The sequence below is a fragment of the Manis javanica genome, chromosome 14 (assembly GCF_040802235.1).
Source record: "Manis javanica isolate MJ-LG chromosome 14, MJ_LKY, whole genome shotgun sequence".
In the NCBI taxonomy this organism is placed as follows: Eukaryota; Metazoa; Chordata; class Mammalia; order Pholidota; family Manidae; genus Manis; species Manis javanica.
The window spans coordinates 43,371,597-43,393,105 of NC_133169.1; the positions used below are offsets into that span (position 1 = coordinate 43,371,597).

Below are 21,509 nucleotides of genomic sequence, written 5' to 3' on the forward strand. Positions count from 1 at the left end.
AATAACAGTTGGGAGAGTAGGCATTCCTGTCTTGTTCCCGATCTTAGAGTAAAAGCTTTCAGCTTCTCACTGTTAAGTATGATGTTGGCTGTGGGTTTGTCATATATGGCCTTTATTATGTTGAAGTACTTGCCCTGTATACCTATTTTGTTGAGAGTTTTTATCATGAATGGATGTTGAATTTTGTCGAATGCTTTTTCATCTTCTATGGAGATGATCATGTTGTTTTTGTCTTTCTTTTTGTTGATGTGGTGGATGATGTTGATGGATTTTCAAATGTTGTACTATCCTTGCATCGCTGAGATGAATCCCACTTTGTCATGGGGTATGATCCTCTTGATGTATTTTTGAATTCGGTTTGCTAATATTTTGTTGAGTATTTTTGCATCTATATTCATCAAGGATATTGTTCTGTAATTTTCTTTTTTGGCGGGGTCTTTGCCTGGTTTTGGTATTAGAGTGATGCTGGCTTCATAGAATGAGTTTGGGAGTATTCCCTACTGTTCTATTTTTTTGACAACTTTAAGGAGAATGGGTATTATGTCTTCTCTATATGTCTGATAAAATTTAGCAGGGAACCCATTTGGCCCAGGGATTTTGTTTTTGGGTAGTTTTTTGATTACCGATTCAATTTCTTTGTTGATAATTGGTCTGTTTAGATTTTCTGTTTCTTCCTTGGTCAGTCTTTGAAGGTTGTATTGTTGTAGGAAGGCTTTCAAAAAGCCCTCGCTTTTCTTTTGTCCCAGAGGAGCCGGCTGTGGGGACCTGCTTGCAAATTTTACTTTTCCGTTTCTCTAGTATCCAGCACACCATACAATGTGTGTCTGTACTTCTGGTGCAGATTGCTAGAGCTGGTTATTCAGCAGTCCTGCACTTCCACTCCCTCCCCACTGCTACTCCTTTCTTCCCAACAAGGAGCTGGGGTCGGGGAAGCGCTCGGGTTCCGCCAGGCTGTGGCTTATATCTTACACCATTCGTGAGATGCTGAGTTCTCGCGTATGTAAATGTAGTCTGGCTGTTGTACTGTATCCTCTGGTCTCTCTTTTAGGAATAGTTGTATTTTCAAAAACATATATGGTTTTGGAAGGAAATTACCGCTGCCCTACACCTGTCTTGACTCCTACTCCTGTTAAAACATTTAATTAAGCCATGAGATACTTTTTTGACTTCGATGATACCATCTCCTTTTGTGGTTCTCTTCTTCTCTCTTCTCATTCTCAAGGCTCCTTTTCATTCACCTCCTCTTCTCACCATCCTTTGAGTCATTCCTCAGTTCCTGTCCCCTTCTCAATTTTGTCTTCTTTTCTATAGCTTCAACTCACCTATTCTCTGGTGATTCCCAAATATCTAGCTCCAGTCTACAATTTCCTGGTGAGCTCCAGACCCAAATACCTGTATACACTTAAAACTCAACATGCAAAACATTTATTCATTTTCTTCCCACTCAGACTTGCTCTATTCCTGTTTTCCATTTTAGTCATTGCTATTGCTTTCCACTCTTTTTAGCAATAAGAGACAACCATCATCCTCTATCTCCAAAGGTATACTAGATTCTATACCTTCTGTCATCTAAACATTTCTCTAATTTGACCCATTCTCCATCATCATTACTCCTCCTTAGTCTTGGCCATCTAATTTCACATATATAGTACTTTTTTTTATCTGCCAATAGGTGTCCTTCTCTGTACAATTGTCTCATTTCTGTCCCTTTCTCCTAGGAAGCAGCAATGAATATTTTAAATTATAAGGCTCATATTATCACTGTCCTGCTTAAAATGCTTCAGTGACTTATTACTGGCCAGTCTAGATGCTAGTCTACAATCAAATGCCTATAGATATCATACAACATAAATAGTAATAACAACAACAGATATTTATTGATTGCCATTGCCAATCACTGTTTGGGCATTTAAGGGTTTAAACCCTATTTTACTTAATCCCTTTAAGGTAGGTGATATTATTTCCATTTAACAGATGAGGAAATAAAAGCATTCAAGTATTTTTGCCAGCTTGCCTAAGATCTGAAGCGTCAGGATTTAAATCTAGACAGCTTGGCTTCTAACCTAAATTCATTCTTAGCAGTAATGTTATATTCTGACTCCTTGTGAATAGTCTGGTTTGATATAATTAGGAGTGGGAGACTGTGACATGCTGGAGAATATTGCTTGATCAAAAAGGGCAGTTACCACTCAGCTCCAGATACCTGTTGGCATATAAGAATTTGAGCCCAGGATATTCCACATCTTCCTGTTTTCCAAGAGTAAGTGGAATTCTGGTATTTTGTTAAGAAATATCCAATTTTTTAAATGTCAGTAATTAAAAACAAAACAGGATAAAAGGAAACCAAACATCTGTGCAGGTTACATTTGGACAGTTAGCCTATAGTTTGCAACCTTCGGTTTTCAGCATGACGATTACTTTTCTAGCTTCATCTCTCAAAAATCACTAACTCATATTCTAGTTCTAGTGGACACCTTACAGCTCCTGTAAGCCTTAGGCTTTTTCTGTGCCCTTGTACAAATGTCTTCCTCTGTCTGGAATTCCTTTCCCTTACCTCACCCCATCCCTGCCTTCCTTATTATCGTTTATTTATCTTCATCATTCAAGAACAACTCTCCTGGTTGGGGCTAGAAGCTTTTTTATGCCCCCTGTGTCTTGCCTTTGGTCTAGATTAGTTCCTCCTCCTATTTGCTTCCATTACACTCTCTCCATGCTTATAGCAATTTGTCTTTTTCTCTACCCAGACTATAAGTTCTCATTGTTTATATCCTGGCATGTGTTAAGTGCCTGGGTATTAGGACATCAAGATATCTGTGAGTCCCTCTCATCTGACTCCAGATGGAATTGTGTATTTTCCCCCTACATATATGTATAACAATAACAACATTATACACAGCAGTAATAGTAAGATAACCTCGTTCAGGTTCCTGGACCTGATTCCAATGTGTATATGTATATGGGGGGGGGCGGCTTCCCACACATACTAATACTAAGCAATTCTTGAACACCAGCAGGCTGTTGGAGAACTCAACATAATTCCAATGCTATCTGCACAGAGACAGCACCAGATTCCCAGGTTAAGGGCTCCATCCTACAAGACTGCCCCCCAATCCCAACTCCAGATGCCAGCAACAAGCCCCAGGTAACTCCCTATGCTTCTGACCCCCTGGCTTCAGATTGGAGGTTTCCACGATCTCCTTTGTTCGATTGATTTGCTAGATTTCCTCACAGACCCAGGAAAACACTTATGTTTACCAGTTTAGTAAAGGATATTTCCGTAAAGGACGCAAGTTAACAGCCAGATGAAGAGATACACAGGGCAAGGTCCCAAGTAAAGGAGCTCCTGTCCTCGTGGAGCCTGGGGCCTGGCCCCCTGATGCATGGGGGTGTTCTGATGCTACAAGTTTAGACACTCTCTCCGACCAAGAAGCCAGATCCAACTGAGCCAAATAGAGAGAGAGCAAAAAGCTCTTCTCAGGGGTTTTCGTGAGGGCTTCCCTGTAGTCAGGATGGACTAAATTATTGGCCATTGGCTGATTCAGCCTCCAGGCCTGCCCATGGGTAAGGGGTGCAAAAGTCTCTCATTAACATGACAAAACACCCATTTCACCTTTAAGTCTCTGTTTTCAGGGACTGTTGATGAAGACCAAATATGCCTGGGAAGTAGATATTTGATCATATGAATGCCCAAAACTATATTTCCTGTAACTCAATATATCACACTGTCGATGCAGAGCTAGCTTTGAGTACAAGGGGAGAGCAGTGATGGGCTCATGACCAACCTGTAGGAGTTGAGGGTGGCCTCAGGGGTAACAGGAACCAGGGCTTTGGGTGCTGGCAGGGTTTTTTCCATCCTGGGTCTCTCCTCTCTGTGGATCTGCTCCATTCACTCTTGCTTTCGAGTCTCTCCCATAGGTCTGGAGTGTGACCTCTGACACTTTCAGACACATCTTTAGACTCTCCTTTTCCTCCAGGTAGAAAAATCCCAGGTAGGTGCTCTGACTGGCTCAGTTTATGTCAAGTCCCCATCTCAACCTATCAACATGGATGAGACAGACAGACAATTTAAAATAAGGGAAGGTTTTCCTTAGGAAGGGACTTTTAAGATGTCACCTAATTTAATAATTATTCAGGCTACAAGGAAGCAAGAAATGTTTCAGCTTATACAGAGACCCAGGAGAAGGATGCCAAATTAAAAAAAAGAAAAGAATCAACCTGGCTGTAATAATCATAAAAAAGTAGATTGCAAGGGGCTAGAAGGTGATGCAGCTAATCCACTGTGCAGGAAGAAGTTAACAGAAGACTTGACTGCTAACCTGCTTAACGAGATGCCTTGACAGGCCTCTGGGAACTTTATGGTTGGTGAGGGTTTCCACCATCGCCAGAACTGAATTGAATGGCTCCCTATGCATATACTGTACAATGTGATTTATGCTGAACACATCTGCTTTTCTCCTAGGAGTCTAGAAGTTTGGTATGTGCTAAGCAGAGGATGCCTGCCAGTCCTGTCCTCAATAAAAACCTTGGGCACTGAATCTCTTAATGAGCTTCCCTGGTGTATATTTCATACATGCTTTCACAGTTCATTACTGGGAATTAGTATGTACTGTGTGACTCTTCTGGGAGAAGACTCTGGAAATTTAATCTGGTCTACACCCAATGTGCCTTTTGAATTTACTGCTTTTACTTTGTATCCTTTTGTGGTAATAAAATATGGGACTATATGCAAAGTCTTGTGAGTCCTCCTAGTGAATCATCAAACATGGAAGTGGTCTTAGGAACCCCAACACAGCTGCTTAGGCTGGGATTATAGATGTAGGCACGAAAAGATGGAAGTTTGGTCCAGGGTGTTGGAACTGACTTGAGAAATATTCTAAAAGTAGGATTGACAGGACTTGGTCACTGTTTGAATGCGGGGAGAAAGAGACCGCAAAGCATTAAGGACGTCTGTAAGTTTCTGACTTCAGCAACTGATTAAGTGGTGGTACCCATTTACTAGGGGAGCAGCAAATATAATAGAAGGAATACTGAATCCGAAGTAAAATGATCTGTATGGAATGAAGTTTAGACTTGGTTGCTTATTAACCTTGTTATCACAAGCACATTCTTTTGAAGCTCAATTGCCCAACTGATATTGTTATGAGGATTAAATGAGGCATTTGAATGAAATTTTCTAAATTATTAGGTACATATAAATGTTAGTTATGATTGCTAGTCTACCACTTGTTAGGTACCTAATATGTACCAGAAGCCTCCAAGCATTTTCCATATTGCTACTACTGTTCTTTGATTCATAAGAGTTTTAAGTTCAGAGTACCTAAAATACTGGGATTCTTTTCTTTTCTTTTTTACTGTAGAAGTTCTGATATATGATATGATATTATTCTTTAAAACATCTCTATCATATTAGAAATAGATGAAGTATTGATTTTAAATATTCAGACTCCCAGACATTGTTACTAAGCACATGATGTCCAGTAAGGGCATTTGCTAAGGTTGCATAGCTCTGCTGAGGTTGAGTGACATTAGCACTCTGGTCTTCTAAAATAGAGCGTACTTTGCATTCTGTTAAATGCTTCTCATTTACATGTTCTGTGGACAAACAAGGGAACTTTGCTCTCATACTTCCAAATTTGTTGAGAGCCAGTATTACATTATAATCTCATTTTATTACCTGTTGAATGAAAATCAGTTACACATGCAAAGAAAGTGTATATTCGTGAACTAGCTTGAGTACAAAATGTCTAGATTCCAAAGAAATAATGATATTCTGTTTCTCCTCTAGACCACTTCACCTGCATTGTGAGGGTGCTGTTTAGCCTGTGTACACACAGGCTCTTGTGGCCCTTTCAGTTAAATGCCGTGAAGAAGACAGGTCAGCCTGGAAACACCCGGGAGCTCTTCAAAAGGTGAGTGTGTTGGGCTTGCCTGAATTTATCATTCAGTAGTTTGGTGAATTAATATAAGTTGGGGATATGAGTGAGTGAGATTAAGTGTTTGAAAGGCAAAATGAGTTATTAACAGTATTTCAATAGAAAATACAGCACTTTCAGGCTAAAAAAGTTAAAAATGTTTTTCCTGCACAGTGAGGTCTTCTACATTGTCTGTAAACCTTGGCCTTTTTCCCTTTACATTTGGACAGTTTTGTTTTGCTTTTGCTGCAAACTTTCGACTTAGAAAAGTTATAAAAATTGGGCTAACAAAGTGAATAAATAATAAAATGTCTGCAATAAAATGTCTTACCTATTTTACTTATCCGCCATCTGTTCTTCTTGTTCTTGTCTTCAGTCACAATTCAAAGGTGGCTTTTGAGTCACCATTTCTAAATGTAAGAACTCTAGCCTTTTCTCAATTATGCTTCTCTAAATACTGCTTTTTTCCCCATGTTAAAACAAGTGTGTGTGTGTGCATATATATATATATATACACATGTGTATATATATATATATATATATATATATATATATATATATATTCTTAGCAAATTTAAAGTTTTTTTTAAGTTAAAGTTGTGTATATATGTTAGAAAAATTATGCAAGTTTAGTTAAATGTTAGGATTTTCAGGGACTTGAGGATAAATGGGATAAATGGTACCAAAGGATTGACTGTGTGGGTTGGCTTAGAGAATGATAAAGTAAGAAAATTACTTCAGTGTTTATTTGGGGAAGTTGATAGGAATAAGTTATAGGTGTGGTGAAAATTGAACCTTTTGATTTATAAAGACTTCTAAAAAAAGTTTTAAACCTCACTGAAAAGTTTTTGTTAAAATAATACTTCTTTTACAAAGAAGAGAAAACCAACTATACATACATGAAATGAATTCAGTAACCTTTACTTTTTTCACAGGTTTACTTTCAAATCAATTATGTGTGCACAAACTTAGGAAGTATGATCGCAAAGTTTGTTATGTCTTAATTAGGGATATTGGTTGTTGGCCATTGAACCTGAGTACTAGTCCAAGTTCATGGCCCCTAAACATACATATTCCTTTCTTAGTAAAGACATAAAAACTCTGAACCTCAGCTTTCTCAAAGGTAAATAAGAGGTTTTGAACATATTGTTTATAAGTGTCATTCTGTCCCTAAAATTCTAAGTTCTCAAAATGGATTTCTATTATTTTCCTTTAATGATGTTCCCTCCTTATTCCTAGTTGATTCTTGGATAATTTTGCTTTCTGCAATTATCTTTTTCTTTTCTAAATGTTACTTTAGTTTCTCTAAATGTACTCTAATCTGATATTTGAACTGTTTGTTGTCATTTCAAGTATATATTAGATTTCTATGCTGTGTCATTGTTTAAATATGTTTCCTTAATTAACTAGTCTAATCATGAAAGAGTAACACATTTAAAATATTTTCTGATACAATTTGGGTCTAAATTTATTCATCTTACTGTTTGCTAAGATGAGACCTAATGACAGAAAATTAGATAACTGTCAGTCTATGATGGAAGGATCATGAATTAATTTAGGTAACTCTTCTGTCCACTTTTTTCTCAATTTGAAAATTGTTAGCTATTTTTAAAAGTACTTAACATTTACCATAAGACAGATTGTTATCAGAACATAAGTCAGAAATGTATAGCCATATGAATCATTTCAGTGAATGGAAATGATATTCTCCAGGTTGGTTTGTCTCATGTTATAAACTTTTTCTAAAGTAGATCTAAATGTTAGGTAAATAGCAGATTGTAAATAATGGCAACCACAGTATTTTTGAGTAATGAAATGTATCGCTGTGGTTTCTATGACTATTCTGTATTGTTCATTGCTCCTTTTTCTCATTACCTTCTTCCTTCCCTTTTTCTCTCACTTTCTTCCTTCCTTCTTTTCTGTCTTCATTAAGCCTCACTCATTCATCCAATCCCTATGATTCCTTATCCTCAGGTACAATAATTCCAATGAAAACAGACTTTTGCCAGATTAATCTCACCTAGGGCAATAAAAATATGGAAACTTGTAGTTTTTCAAAGGGATATTAGAGTTAATTTGATAATGAGGTTTAGGTGTGCTGGAAAAAAATCATCATTACAATTAGTGTAAATTTTAGTTAGTGGAATTTCTGTTAAAAGTCTTTATACCAGGATTTCTTAATCTGGGTTCTTTCCCTGGTTTTTTGTTTTGTTTTGCTGAGAAATAGGATGGTATCATCCAGGGTATACTCAAACAGCATGTTCCCCCAAAAATTTAAGACGCACTATAATCTAGACAAAGCAACTATCCTACACAGCTTCTCTCACCCTTGATTCTTTTCTTTCTTTAACCCACGTACCTTTGCCACCTCTCACATAGGAATCTTTTTTTTAATGGTATCATTAATATACAATTGCATGAGCAACGTTATGGTTACTAGACTCCCTCCATTATCAAGTCCCCACCAGAGACCCCATTGCAGTCACTGTCCATCAGCGTAGTAAGATGCTATAGAATCACTACATGTCTTCTCTGTGCTACACTGCCTTCCATGTGCTGCCCCACACTACATTATGTGTACTAATTGTAATGCCCCTTATTACCTTTCTCCCTCTGTTCCCACCCACCCCAAACCTCCCTTTCCTTTTGGCAACTGTTAGTCCATTCTAGGGTTCTGTGAGTCTGCTGATGTTTTGTTCCTTCAGTTTTTGCTTGGTCCTTATGCTCCACAGATGATAAATCATTTGGTACTTGTCTTTCTCTGCCTGGCTTATTTCACTGAGCCTAATACCCTCTAGTTCCATCTATGTTGTTGCAAATGGTAGGATTTGTTTTCTTCCTATGGGTGAATAATACTCCATTATGTATATGTACCACATCTTTGTTATCCATTCATCTACTGATGGACTTCCATTTCTTGGCTATTGTGAATAGTGCTGTGATAAACATAGGGCGGCATATGTCTTTTTCACACTGGGCTCCTGCATTTTTAGGGTAAATTCCTAGGAGTGGAATTCCTGGGTCAAATGCTATTTCCATTTTCAGTTTTTTGAGGAACCTCCATACTGCTTTCCACAATCATTGAACTAGTTTACATTACCACCAGCAGTGTGTAGGAGGGTTTCTCTTTCTCCGCATCCTCACCAGCATTCATTGTTCCTATACTTTTCAATGTTGGCCATCCTAACTGGTGTGAGGTGATATCTCATTGTGGTTTTAATTTGTATTTCCTTGACAACTCGCGATGTGGAGCATCTTTTCATGTGTCTGTTTGCCATCTGAATTTCTTCTTTGGAGAATTGTCTGTTTATATCCTCCACCCATTTTTTAATAGGGTTATTTGCTTTTTGAGTGTTGAGGCATATGAGTTCTTTATAGATTTTGGATGTTAACCCCTTGTCAGATATGTCATTTACAAATATATTCTCCCATACTGTAGGATGTCTTTTTGTTCTGCTGATAGTGTCCTTTGCTGTACAGAAGCTTTTTAGCATGATGTAGTCCCATTTGTTCATTTTTTATTTTGTTTCCATTGCCCGAGGAGATGCGTTCAGGAAAAAGTTGCTCATGTATGTATTCAAGAGACTTGTGCCTATGTTTTCTCCTAGGAGTTTTATGGTGTCATGACTTACATACAGGTCTTTGATCCATTTTGAGTTTCCTTTTGTGTATGTTGTTAGACAATAATTCAGTTTCATTCTCTTGCATATAGATGTCCGGTTTTGCCAACAACAGCTATTGAAGAGGCTCTCATTTTCCCATTGTCCATTGCTCCCTTATTTTATATTAATTGACCATGTATGCTTAGGTTTATATCTTGGCTCTCTAGTCGGTTCCATTCATCTATGGCTCTGTTCTTGTGCCAGTGCCAATTTGTTTTGATTACTGTGGCTTTGTAGTAGAGCTTGAAGTCAGGGAGCATAATTCCCCCACTTTATTCTTCCTTCTCATGATTGTTTTGGCTATTTGGGGTCTTTCATGGTTCCAGATGAATTTTAAAACTATTTGCTTTAGTTCTTTGAGGAATGCTTTTCATATTTTGATAGGAATTGCATTGAATCTATAGATTGCTTTAGGCAGGATGGCCATTTTGACCATATTAATTCATCCTATCCATGAGCATGGAATGTGTTTCCATTTATTGGTATCTTCTTTAAGTACTCTCATGGGTGTCTTATAGTTTTCAGAGTATAGGTCTTTCACTTCCCTGGTTAGGTTTATTCCTACGTATTTTATTCTTTTTCATACAAATGTGAATGGAATTCTTTTCCTGATTTCTTTTTCTGCTACTTCATCATTAGTGTATAGGAATGCAACAGATTTCTATGTATTAATTTTCTATCAGGCAACATTGCTGAATTCAGATATTAGGTATAGTAGTTTTGGAGTGGATTCTTTACGGATTTTTATGTACAATATCATGTCATCTCCAAACAGGGATAGTTTAATTTCTTCCTTGCCAATCTGGATGCCTTTTATTTCTTTGTGTTGTCTGATTGCCATGGCCTAGAATTCCAGACCTATGTTGAATAAAAGTGGAAAGAGTGGGCACCCTTGTCTTGTTCCTGATCTTAAAGGAAAAGCTTTCAGCTTCTCCCTGTAAAGTATAATGTTAGCTGTGGGTTTGTCATATATATGGCCTTTATTATGTTCAGGTGCTTGCCCTCTATACCTAATTTGTTGAGAGTTTTTATCATGAGTAGATGTTGAATTTTGTTGAATGTTTTTTCAGCATCTATGGAGATGATCATGTGGTTTTTGTCCTTCTTTTTGTTGATGTGGTGGATGGTGTTGATGGATTTTCGAATGTTGTACCAACCTTGCATCCCTGCAATGAATCCTACTTGTTCATGATGGATGATCTTTTTGATCTATTTTCGAATTTGGTTCGCTGATATTTTGTTGAGTATTTTTGCATCTATGTTCATCAGGGTTATTGGTCTCTAATTTTCTTTTTTATGGGGTCTTTGCCTGGTTTTGGTATTAGAGTAATGTTGGCCTTGTAGAATGAGTTTGGGAGTATTCCCTCCTCTTCTACTGTTTGGAAAACTTTAAAGGGGATGGGTATTAGGTCTTCACTAAATGTTTGATTAAATTCAGCACTGAAACCATCATGTCCAGGAGTTTTGTTCTTGGGTAGTTTTTTGATTACCACTTCAGTTTCTTTACTGGTAATTGGTGTGTTCAGATTTTCTATTTCTTCCTGGGTCAGCCTTGGAAGGTTGTACTTTTCTAGAAAGTTGTCCATTTCTTCTAGGTTATCCAGTTTGTTAGCATATAATTTTTCATGGTTTTCTCTCATAATTCTTTATATTTCTGTGGTGTCCTTCATGATTTATCCTTTCTTATTTCTGACTCAGTATATGTGTTTAGACTCTTTTTTCTTGATAAGTTTGGCTAGGGGTTTATCTATTTTGTTTATTTTCTTGAAGAACCATCTCATGCTTTCATTGATTCTTTCAATTGTTTTATTCTTCTTGATTTTATTCATTTCTTCTCTAATCTTTATATGTCCCTCCTTCTATGGACTTTGGGCCTCATTTGTTTTTCCTTTTCTAGTTACATTAATTGTGAGTTTAGACTGTTCATTTGGGATTGTTATTCTTTCATCAGGTAGGCCTATATTGCAATATACTTCCCAGATTTTGTGGTGTTGAAATATTGTTATCATTGGTCTCCATATATTGCTTGATCCCTGTTTTTATTTGGTTATTGATCCATTGATTATTTAGGAGCATGTTATTAAGCCTCCATGTGTCTGGGCTTTTTCATTTTCTTTGTGTGATTTATTTCTAGTTTCATACCTTTGTGATCTGAGAAGCTGGTTGGTACAATTTCAATCTTTTTATATTTACTGAGCCTCTTTTTGTAGCCTAGCATGTGATCTATTATAGAAAATAATCCATGTGCACTTGAGAAGAATGTGTATCCTGGTTTTTGGATGGAGTCTTCTGTGCATGTCCATTTGGTCCATCTGTTCTAATACATTGTTCAGTGTCTCTGTCTCCTTACTTATCTTCTGTCTGGTTGATCTGTCCTTTGGAGTGAGTGGAGTGTTGAAGTCTCCTAAAATGAATGCATTGCATTCTATTTCCCCCATTAATTCTGTTAGTATTTTTTAACATATGTATGTGATCCTGTATTGGTTGCATAGTTTTAATAGTTATATCCTCTTATTGGACTGAAACCTTTATCATTATGTAATGTCCTTCTTTGTCTCTTGTTACTTTCTTTGTTTTGAAGTCTAATTTTTGTGTTACAAGTACTGCAATTCCTGCCTTTTTCTCCCTTTAATTGCATGAAATATCTTTTTCTATCCATTTTCTTTCAGTCTGTGTATGTCTTTGGGTTTTAAGTGAGTCTCTTGTAAGCAGCATATAAACAGGTCTTGTTCTTTTGTCCTTTCAGTGACTCTGTGTCTTTGGATTGGTGCATTCAGATCATTTACATTTAGGGTGATTTTCAATAGGTATGTACTTATTGCCATTACAGGCTTTAGATTCACGGTTCCCAATGGTTCAAAGGTAATTCCCTCACTATCTCACACTCTAATTTAACTCACTTCATATGCTATTACAAACACAACCTAAAGGTTTTTTTTTCTCCTTTCCCTTCCCTCTCTATTCTTTATATATTAGTTATCATATTCTATACTCTTTCCCTATCCCTTGATTGACCTTGTGGATAGTTGATTTGATTTTGTGCCTTAGTCATTAATTGTTCTACTTTGCTGTAGTTTCATTTCCCCTGAGGACAGTTATTTAGTTTTAGGTATACTTCCATCTATAGTAGTCCTTCCAAAATGTATTGTAGAGGTGGTTTGTGGCAGGTAAATTCTCTCAGCTTTTGCTTGTCTCAAAAGTGTTTAATGCCTACTTCAAATTTAAATGATAGCCTTGTCGGGTATAGTATTCATGGTTTGAGCTCCTTCTGCCTCATTGCATTAAATATAATATGCTACTCCCTTCTGGCCTGTAATGCTTCTGTTGAGAAATATGATGATAGCCTGATTGGTTTTCCTTTGTATGTGATCTTTTTTCCCTCTGTAGCTGTTTTTAGAAGTCTGTCTTTATCCTTGATCTTTGCCATTTTAATTATTGTATGTCTTGATGTTGTCTTCCTTGGGTCCTTTGTGTTGGGAGATATGTCTACCCCAATGTCCTGAGAAACTATCTTGTTCCCCAGATTGGAGAATTTTTCAGCAATTACCTCCTCAGTGACACTTACACTTTTTCTCTTTTTCTGGTACCCCCTATAATGTGAATATTGTTCCATTTGGATTGGTCACACATTTTTCTCAGTATTTTGTCATTCTTAGAGATCCTTTTTTCTCTCTGTGCCTCAGCTCCTTTGTATTCCTCTTCTCTAATTTCTTTTCCATTTTCCATCTCCTATGCTATATCTAATCTGTTTTTAAATCCCTCAATTGTATATTTCATTTCTGATAGTGTGTTCTGTAATGATTGAATCTCCTTCCAGAATTCTTCCCTTAGTTCTTGAATATGTTTCTTTACCTCCATGAGCATGTTTATGATTTTTATTTTGAAATGTGTTTCAGGGAGATTGTATAGTTCAGTTTCACTTGGTCCTCTTTCTGGTGTTCATGGGATTTTGGGTTGAACCAGGTTCCTTCGATGTTTCATATTTGTAGGTGGTGACCTCTAGTGCCCAGAAGCTCTACTTTCTTGTGCTTCTCAGTCCCTGAAGTGATATCGCTGTCACAGGGGATTGGCACTACTGCCTGGTGGGCAGAAAGAGCTGTTTCCTGCTTCCTGGCTCCAGTGCCTGTCTTCACTGCCAGAACGCCAGAACCAGTGGGTCAAGAACAGAGGTGTAAGCCTCTGTGCTTTGCATTTGTAGCTGCCATATGCGGCGCTTCTCTCTTGCTGGCCTTCCCTGAGGGCTGGGGTTGCAGTTTTGCGAGCTGGTGTGCAATGACCAACAGTGGAGTGCTTGAATGTTCTGAAAGTTCTCAACCTGATCATACTAGTTCACCTGAACAATTTTGTCCCTCTTTCCTTTCTCCTGAGAAGTAAGCTCTGAGCAATCCTTTCCCTTTTTTCAGCCCATTCACTGTTAGGAAACCTCTCAGACTACCTACCTTTCTTTTGTCCCAGAGCAGCCAGAGGTGGATCCCTGTTTTCCACAAGCAGCTGGAATCTCAGTCTCTCCAGGTATTCACCTGTTTTAGCTTTCCAACCCCACTAGTCTCCAGAACACCATGCAATATAGGTTCGTGTTCCCAGAGCAGATCTCTGGAGCTGGGTGTTCTGCAGTCCTAGGCCTCCACGTCCCTCCCTGCTCAATTTATCTTCTTTCTGCCCATGAGTTGGGGTGGGGGATGGGTTTGCGTCTGGCTGGAACATGGCTTTGGTATGTTACCCTGTTCTAGAGGTCTGTTCTTTTCTCCGTGTGTGTGCAATCTAGTGCTGCCTTCTTTCCTGTTGCTCTTCCAGGATTAGTTGTAATAATTATATTTTCATATTATGTGTGGTTTTGGGAGGAGGCCTGTCTCACCTCTCATGCCACCATCCTTAATCTCTCTCATACTCTGTTCATCTTTACTCAAAAGAGTTTATTGAATTTAGGAAACTTTTAGCCTGAATTTTATAGTTTCAGAAACCTAAATATGTCACATTGATTAATAAGCAGCAATATCATGGTAATATTTTCTTTTGAGTTTTCTACATTTTAGTTCAAGTAAACTCTGTGTATTATTGTGGTTAATTCATTTTAAAAATATAAGTATGTTGCTGTTTTGATATTCAGCAGGATGTTGATTTGAAACCTGTAGGTCATCATACTTGGCAAATGTTCATCCTGTTGATTAATCAGGCAAGGGTGGGGTGGATCACATGACAAAGTGAGCAGTTGTAGAGTCAGGGACATTTTTTTAAGATTGGAATTCTGACATGATAACACATCATGGCTGAGTTGATTTAGCAGAAAGCAGAGAAGTAATTTAGATTAATTCAAATAATTAATTTTCAAAAGAGGTACATCCAGAAATTTCCAGGCTCAGAAATTCCAACATTACTGAATCAGATTTCATCAGTTAGCAAGTATTTATTGCTCAGATTTCTGTTATGCAAAAGGACACATGAAAAATACAAAGCACAGTTCCTGATATTTTGGAATTTACAGTCTAGTTTAAGAGAGCACAATGACATGTGAGGAACAATGAGGGGTTGTAGAAAAATTAAATATCATGAAATCACAAACTCTTGTGGTCCAGACTATCAGTGCCTTAAAAATCCAACATACTTTAATATCCTACAGTGTTTACTCAATTTTTATGTTTTACTGTTTAAAAAGTAGAGTTAATGTATAAATGACACCATATCAAAATTACTACTTTATCCCAATTCATACTTCAATTTTCAACAACCCCTAATATATCAGTGACTGTAAAAACAGGCTTATTTCTTTAATGTGTGAAATCTTATTGATAAGTTTGAACTTAGAAAAAGTATACTGTCATAAACTTCAATTTGTAAACTTATTTAATGTAATTATTGGTACATTCCATAAGAAACATAGCCTTATTTTTTTTACAGTAAATTATTTTAACAAATCCTATTCTAGGAATTTGAGGGAAATTATAAAAGAAAATATTTGTGGTCCATATTTTCTTCTTCTATTTCATTCATGTACTATTTGTGCCTCTATATTAAGTATATATACTTCAATTTACTTTTTTCATATATTAGAAAATTTTCATATAGCTCATATTTGTCATAATTTAGGTAATTGCCTCACTTTTGTTGGTCATTTCTAATTTTTCATTATTATAATGCTGCAGTGAATGTCTTGGGTGTATAGCTATTTTTTTTCCTATTAGCTTGCCAGGAAGAATTTACAAGCCTAGGAATTAATGGGTCAAAAGAGATGATTTACATATGTTCACTTACACATACATTTTGTAATTTATATGCTGTCCTTTAAAGAACTGTTGCAATGGCTTTAATTACCTAACTAATTACATTGTGAATCTAGATGTATACTGTTGTACACAGATTTTGAGGAACTTAAATTTACATGCTTGAAAAATGGCACAATCAGAATTATACTCTATTCAAAAGTGTTTTTTCCAGTGTAAATTATTTTGTAATTTTCAGTGACTGATGAAACTAATTTTTAATTTTTTCCAGAATACATGTGATGTGGAAAAGTCTTATGAAGTATTATTAAGCTTTGTGATAAGTGAACTATCTAAAGGAAAGTTATACCATGAAGAAGGGACTAAGGAGTGTATAATGGAATGCTCTAAGATCAGATATAGTAAAGTTTGGGTTTTGTTGAAATTATGAATATATATTTAAGCTATATCTATTAAAGAATGAATTGTTAAAATTTTATTCTTTAACTTTAGGTTAGCCCTATTATTTGGGCTACTGAATCTATGGAAAAATACTTACAGGACTTCTGCTTACGTTTCCTCCGAATCACCAGCATTCTTCAACACCACCTTTTTGGGGAAGATTTACCTGGCTGCCAGGTATAACTTGGGGTAGGGAGTAGGAAACCTTTTTTTACAGTTAGCTAATTTTTTTTGAAACATGCTGTGTTACATAGTATAATACTTATATTTTTATATAGAACTGTCATACAAGTATATGTCATACAAGTATATAATGACATAAATAAATAATTATTTTCAAATGAATAAATACTTAGAATATTCATAATTTTTGTATTTATAAGCGTCCACCCATTTTTATGATAATATTACTAATATTTGATATTTGAGCAGTTTTGGATTAGATCAGTGATGACAAATACTCAATATTTTAAGAGGATCATAGTATTCATGTATTTATTTTTTTATTGTATTTCAATTTTTACCACTAATTATCATCTATTTTTTAATCCTTTTAAAATTATATTGGTCAGAAAGCTGGTTTTTGAAGGTATGATGGCATTTATGTAATTTTAGAATAGCAAAATGTTCAATTTGTAACCAGTTATATTAAAACTTGGATAAATGACCTAGTTTAATCTATTTCATAAAACTGTGGGTCAATGTCAGTAGGCAAGAAAGTGACAGGATAGGAAACCAGAAGGTAAGTAAATCAAACTGTGCTTATAGGACTATGATCCTGACTTTATATGCCATTTGTTTCCAGGAAATTTGATGTGGGAATTAAGAAATGTATTATATTTATGGGTCTTTGAAGCCTGCAATATATCAGAATTAAGTAGTGACCTACTCCTTAAGTAATTAACCATTGTATTAAATCGTTTGGAGTCTTTGCCCTTTTTATCATTTGTACATTTGTCTCCAAAACATTCTATTTAGAATTATAAGATATTGAACAAGTTCAAATATTCCTTCATTAGATATTTTCTTCCATAGTTATTTATTTTGAAATTTCAAGTTAAAAGTGTTTTTCCTTCTGGTATACCGTAGTTCTCCCTTATTCACAGGGGATGCATTCCTAGACCCTCAATGGATGCCTGAAACTGTGGATAGTATCAAACCCTTATATACACTATGGTTTTTCCAATATATGCATATCTACGATAGATTTTTTTATAAATTAGGCACAGTAAGAGATTAACAACAATAACTAATAATAAATTACAGCGGTTACAACAATATACCATAATAAGTGTTATGTGTATGTGGTCTCTCAAAAATACCTTATTGCACTGTATTCACACTTCTTGTGATGATGTGAGATGGTAAAATGCCTATGTGATGAGATGAAGTGAGGTGAATGATGCAGGTATTGTGATGTAGTGTTAGGCTACTACTGACCTTCTGACAAAAGGTGAGAAGGATTATCTGCTTCTAGACCACAGGTAACTGAAACCGCAGAAAGGGAAACACAAGTGAGGGAGGACTTAAGTATGAACCTCTTCAAGTGTGGAGAAGGTTAACCCCAAAAGCACTCCACTACTTTCTTAATCATCTGTGCTTTCTTCACATCTAAAAGCCAGAGTCTGTGGTATTTTGTGTTCTTGTTACCCTGTGGTTCACATTGTCATTAGTTTTTATTGGAAGGTATTTTTCTCCCATAAGCTGGAACTTACCTGGAGGCAGAAGGTCTTGAACTGGGCATGGAATGTCGGTCTGGCTTTTGGGTGTACAGCTATGCCTGTAGTGCTTTAACCAAGCAAGAAATTCATTGATTTGGAGGCATGAAGAAGAACAGTGCAACATAGTGTCAGAAAGATAAAGGTGAAGTTGTAGGGGATCTTGAATTCACCATTGATGTGGCACAAAAATGTGACATGATTCAAATTTTATTTCAGGATAAAACCTCATTCTAATATAAAACTGACTATGGGGTGTGAGGAATGGAGAGACTGGAAACAGAAAAGCTAGTTGGGGAAGGACATAATTAGAAACAAGAGGATAGGAAGCAATTAGAGCTTTCAGAGATGAAACAGTGTCAAGATGTGACAGCTCGTTGAACACGTGGGAGCCACGGGAGGAGAAAGAATCATGCTGTACTTGGATTTTGAGCCTGGGGCACTTGAACCTTTGTGGGACAGTTAACAGGAGGAGGAAACATGGAGCAGATTTGTGGGGGCCTGAAAATATTTTGCATTTATTCAAGTTGAGGGGTTGGTTGGACCATTTAAGTGGATGTATTCAACTGAATGAGAAAAATAAGATTACAGCTATAGGTAGATGTTTGCTCTGCTTCTGTTTAGATTTCTGTCATCTGTGTAATCTTTTTTATTTTCACATATGTATGTAATATATAAAGTAGATACATAATATAAAATGTGTAATATATAAAAATACATAGATAAATATTTTTTGCTCTTACACTTTATTCACAGCTGTTTGTTTCTATTAATCATTGTATGGTATAGTTGGATGTAATATTACACTAACTTTTGTGGATTTGACATTTTTCTTTATGTCACTTTCATGCAGAGATTATTTTCTGGTTAGCTGTATGTGTATCTTTATTCTCAGATATATATTTTATAATCAATTTGTAAATTTTCATCCAAAATTCTTCCAAAAGATGTTAGATGAGAGTTGGTTAGAATATATGGTGTTAAGGTATTGAACACAGTGTACTGTGTGTGCCTTTATTCATGTCTTTTTTAATACTTTCACAGAATTTCTAAATTGTCATCTTAACATCTGGAGCATTCTTTATAAAGCTAATCCTAGAGGCTTTATGGTTTCAGTTACTATTTACATGGTATCTTATTTTCTGTAATATTCTCAAATTACCTCTTCCTGGTTTAGAATGTTACTATATGTTTGTGTGTTCCTGTGATTCGCCACTTGCTGAACTCCCTTATCAGTGCTGATAGGTTGCCTGTTGATTGTTTTTAGGTTTGCTGTGTCATTATGATCACAGCATCTGAAAATAATGACAGCATTGCCCCTTCCTTTCAGATCCTTGCCTCTCTGTCGCTGCCTTGATGCGCGCCCAGCGCTGTCTCGAGCAGTAGGATAGGCAGCACCCTTTTTTGTGCCCCAAGCCAAAGAGAATTCTTCTTAAGTCTCCTGTGCATGTCTTTTTATTTGTTTATTATAAATAAAAACCACTTAGAAATTATATTTCTAATGTATAGATAAAATGTAAAAATCCAAGTTGGAATTTTTGAACATTAATCTTCTACATTTAGCCACTTTGCTAATAAAAATAAATCCAGTGTTTGTTTCTTAAGTGAACTTAAGCCAGGAGATAGCCGGGAGACTCTTGAGTTTCTCAATACATTTTTGAATCAGACATCTTGTTAAGGACGGGAAGTCACTGAGAATGGTCCCTGGTACATGTGTGACACCGCAAGCCTGCTCTCCACAGTAATATATTAGACCTTCCTAACTTAGTTACAAGTCTTAGCCCAACACTATTTCTACTACCATATTAGGGCTAAATGTGGTAACCTATCCAGTTCTCTCATCTTTTCTCCTACTTATGTGCATCCTCTCTTATTTGTCCTCTAACTCTGGAATTCTTAACAGAGGGACTTCAGGTAATTTTAAAATTCTATTGCATTATTTTAAAATGTTTGTGTATATATGTTTTTGGAAGAAAATAGTTTTCAGATTCTTATAGGAAACTGTGATTATCCACTCTCCCCTGAAGTTGAAAACCACTACTCTAATATAACTCTTTTAACTATTTTTTCTTTCCTATATGTCAAAAATAGTTTCCCTATAAATATACAATGAGAGCCAGCATTAATTATACACTAGCTACGTGCAAACCACTGTTTTAAGTACTTTGCATTTAAAATTCATTTAAGCTTCACAACAACTATGAGATAGCTGTTAAAATCCTCACTTTGTAGACAAGTAAACAGGCACAGAGAGATTAATAACTTGCCCAAGATGCACAGCTAGTATGTAAAGCAGCTGGGATTTGAGCACATTTAATCTGGATGCCAAATATGCACTATTAACATCTGAACTTTCCTACTGCTTGCTACACGAAACATTTTTTTGTGGGGTACAGGTGATTTTCTTCTAGCATTGTCTATAAAATCCACTGTAATATCACATATTGTACTCTCTTTGATCTTCATATAACTATACTCCACCTATAAACATTTCTTATGTGATAATATGGTGATTGATTTATTGATAGCTGAATAGCATACTGGAATTGTAAAAAAAAAAAACACCTCAAGTGTCCATCAATGGGAAACTGGTTAAATAAACTGTGGTTTATGCATACAATGCAATAATCTGCATAAAATAAAATAATAGAAAGTTTCCTATATGCTAATATGGAAAAAATATCAAAATATATTAAGTAATTAAAGGCATGGTGTACTTGTATTAAATGCAGATGGGGGAAATAATGGTATTCGTGTTTGCTTGTATATATAGTGGACCTGTGAGCAACACAGTTTTGAATTTCACAGGTCCACTTATTTGGGGATTTCTTTCAATTAAAATACTGGAAAAATTTTCTGCAACAATTTCAAAAACATTTTCTCTAGCTTACTTTGTTGTAAGAACAGAGTATATAAGAACATATACAAAATATGTGTTAATTGACTTTTCATTATTGGTAAGGCTTCTTTGTGGTCAGCAGGATATTAATAGTTGAGTTTTGATGGAGTCAAAGTTACATGTGGATTTCTGACTGTGTAGGTGTTTGGTGCCCCTAACTCTCATGTCGTTCACGCGTCAGTTGTATATAAGATACTCTGGTCAGTTCTTACCTAGGAGTTGAGGTGGTGAGTTTGAGATTTGGATAGAAGGGGAACAGGAATCATGGAGAGACTTTTTTTTTAAATGATCTTTTCATACTTTCTAAATTTTAAATAGTGGAAGTATGTTACTTCAATAGTTAAGATTACGGAGAAGATAAAAAGGTGTTTATTTTCTGAACTGGTCATGTAGTCACATTTTTCAGAATTCAAAAAGTGCTAAAACAGCTCTGTGAAAAAGTTTGTTTCTACCCCTTTCTCTAGCCACTCAGATGGTGCTCTCAGTTTTGTCTGTATTATTAGAGAGACATTTTATGTGTATACCACAAAATGTATGTGCAGGAGTGTTTTTTTTTTTCTTTGAGCATTTTATACATTGTTCTACAAATTGCATTTTTTTTTCACTTAGGAGTATATCTTAGAGATCATTTCACATTCAATACATGAAGACCTTTGCAT

At 36.0% G+C, this 21,509-nt stretch overlaps 1 pseudogene; it reads left to right on the forward strand.

The window, feature by feature from the left end:
* Positions 1 to 19,308, forward strand: part of LOC140845995 (E3 ubiquitin-protein ligase UBR3-like) — a 76,314-nt pseudogene extending 57,006 nt beyond the window's left edge.
* Positions 19,309 to 21,509: the final 2,201 nt, after the last annotated feature.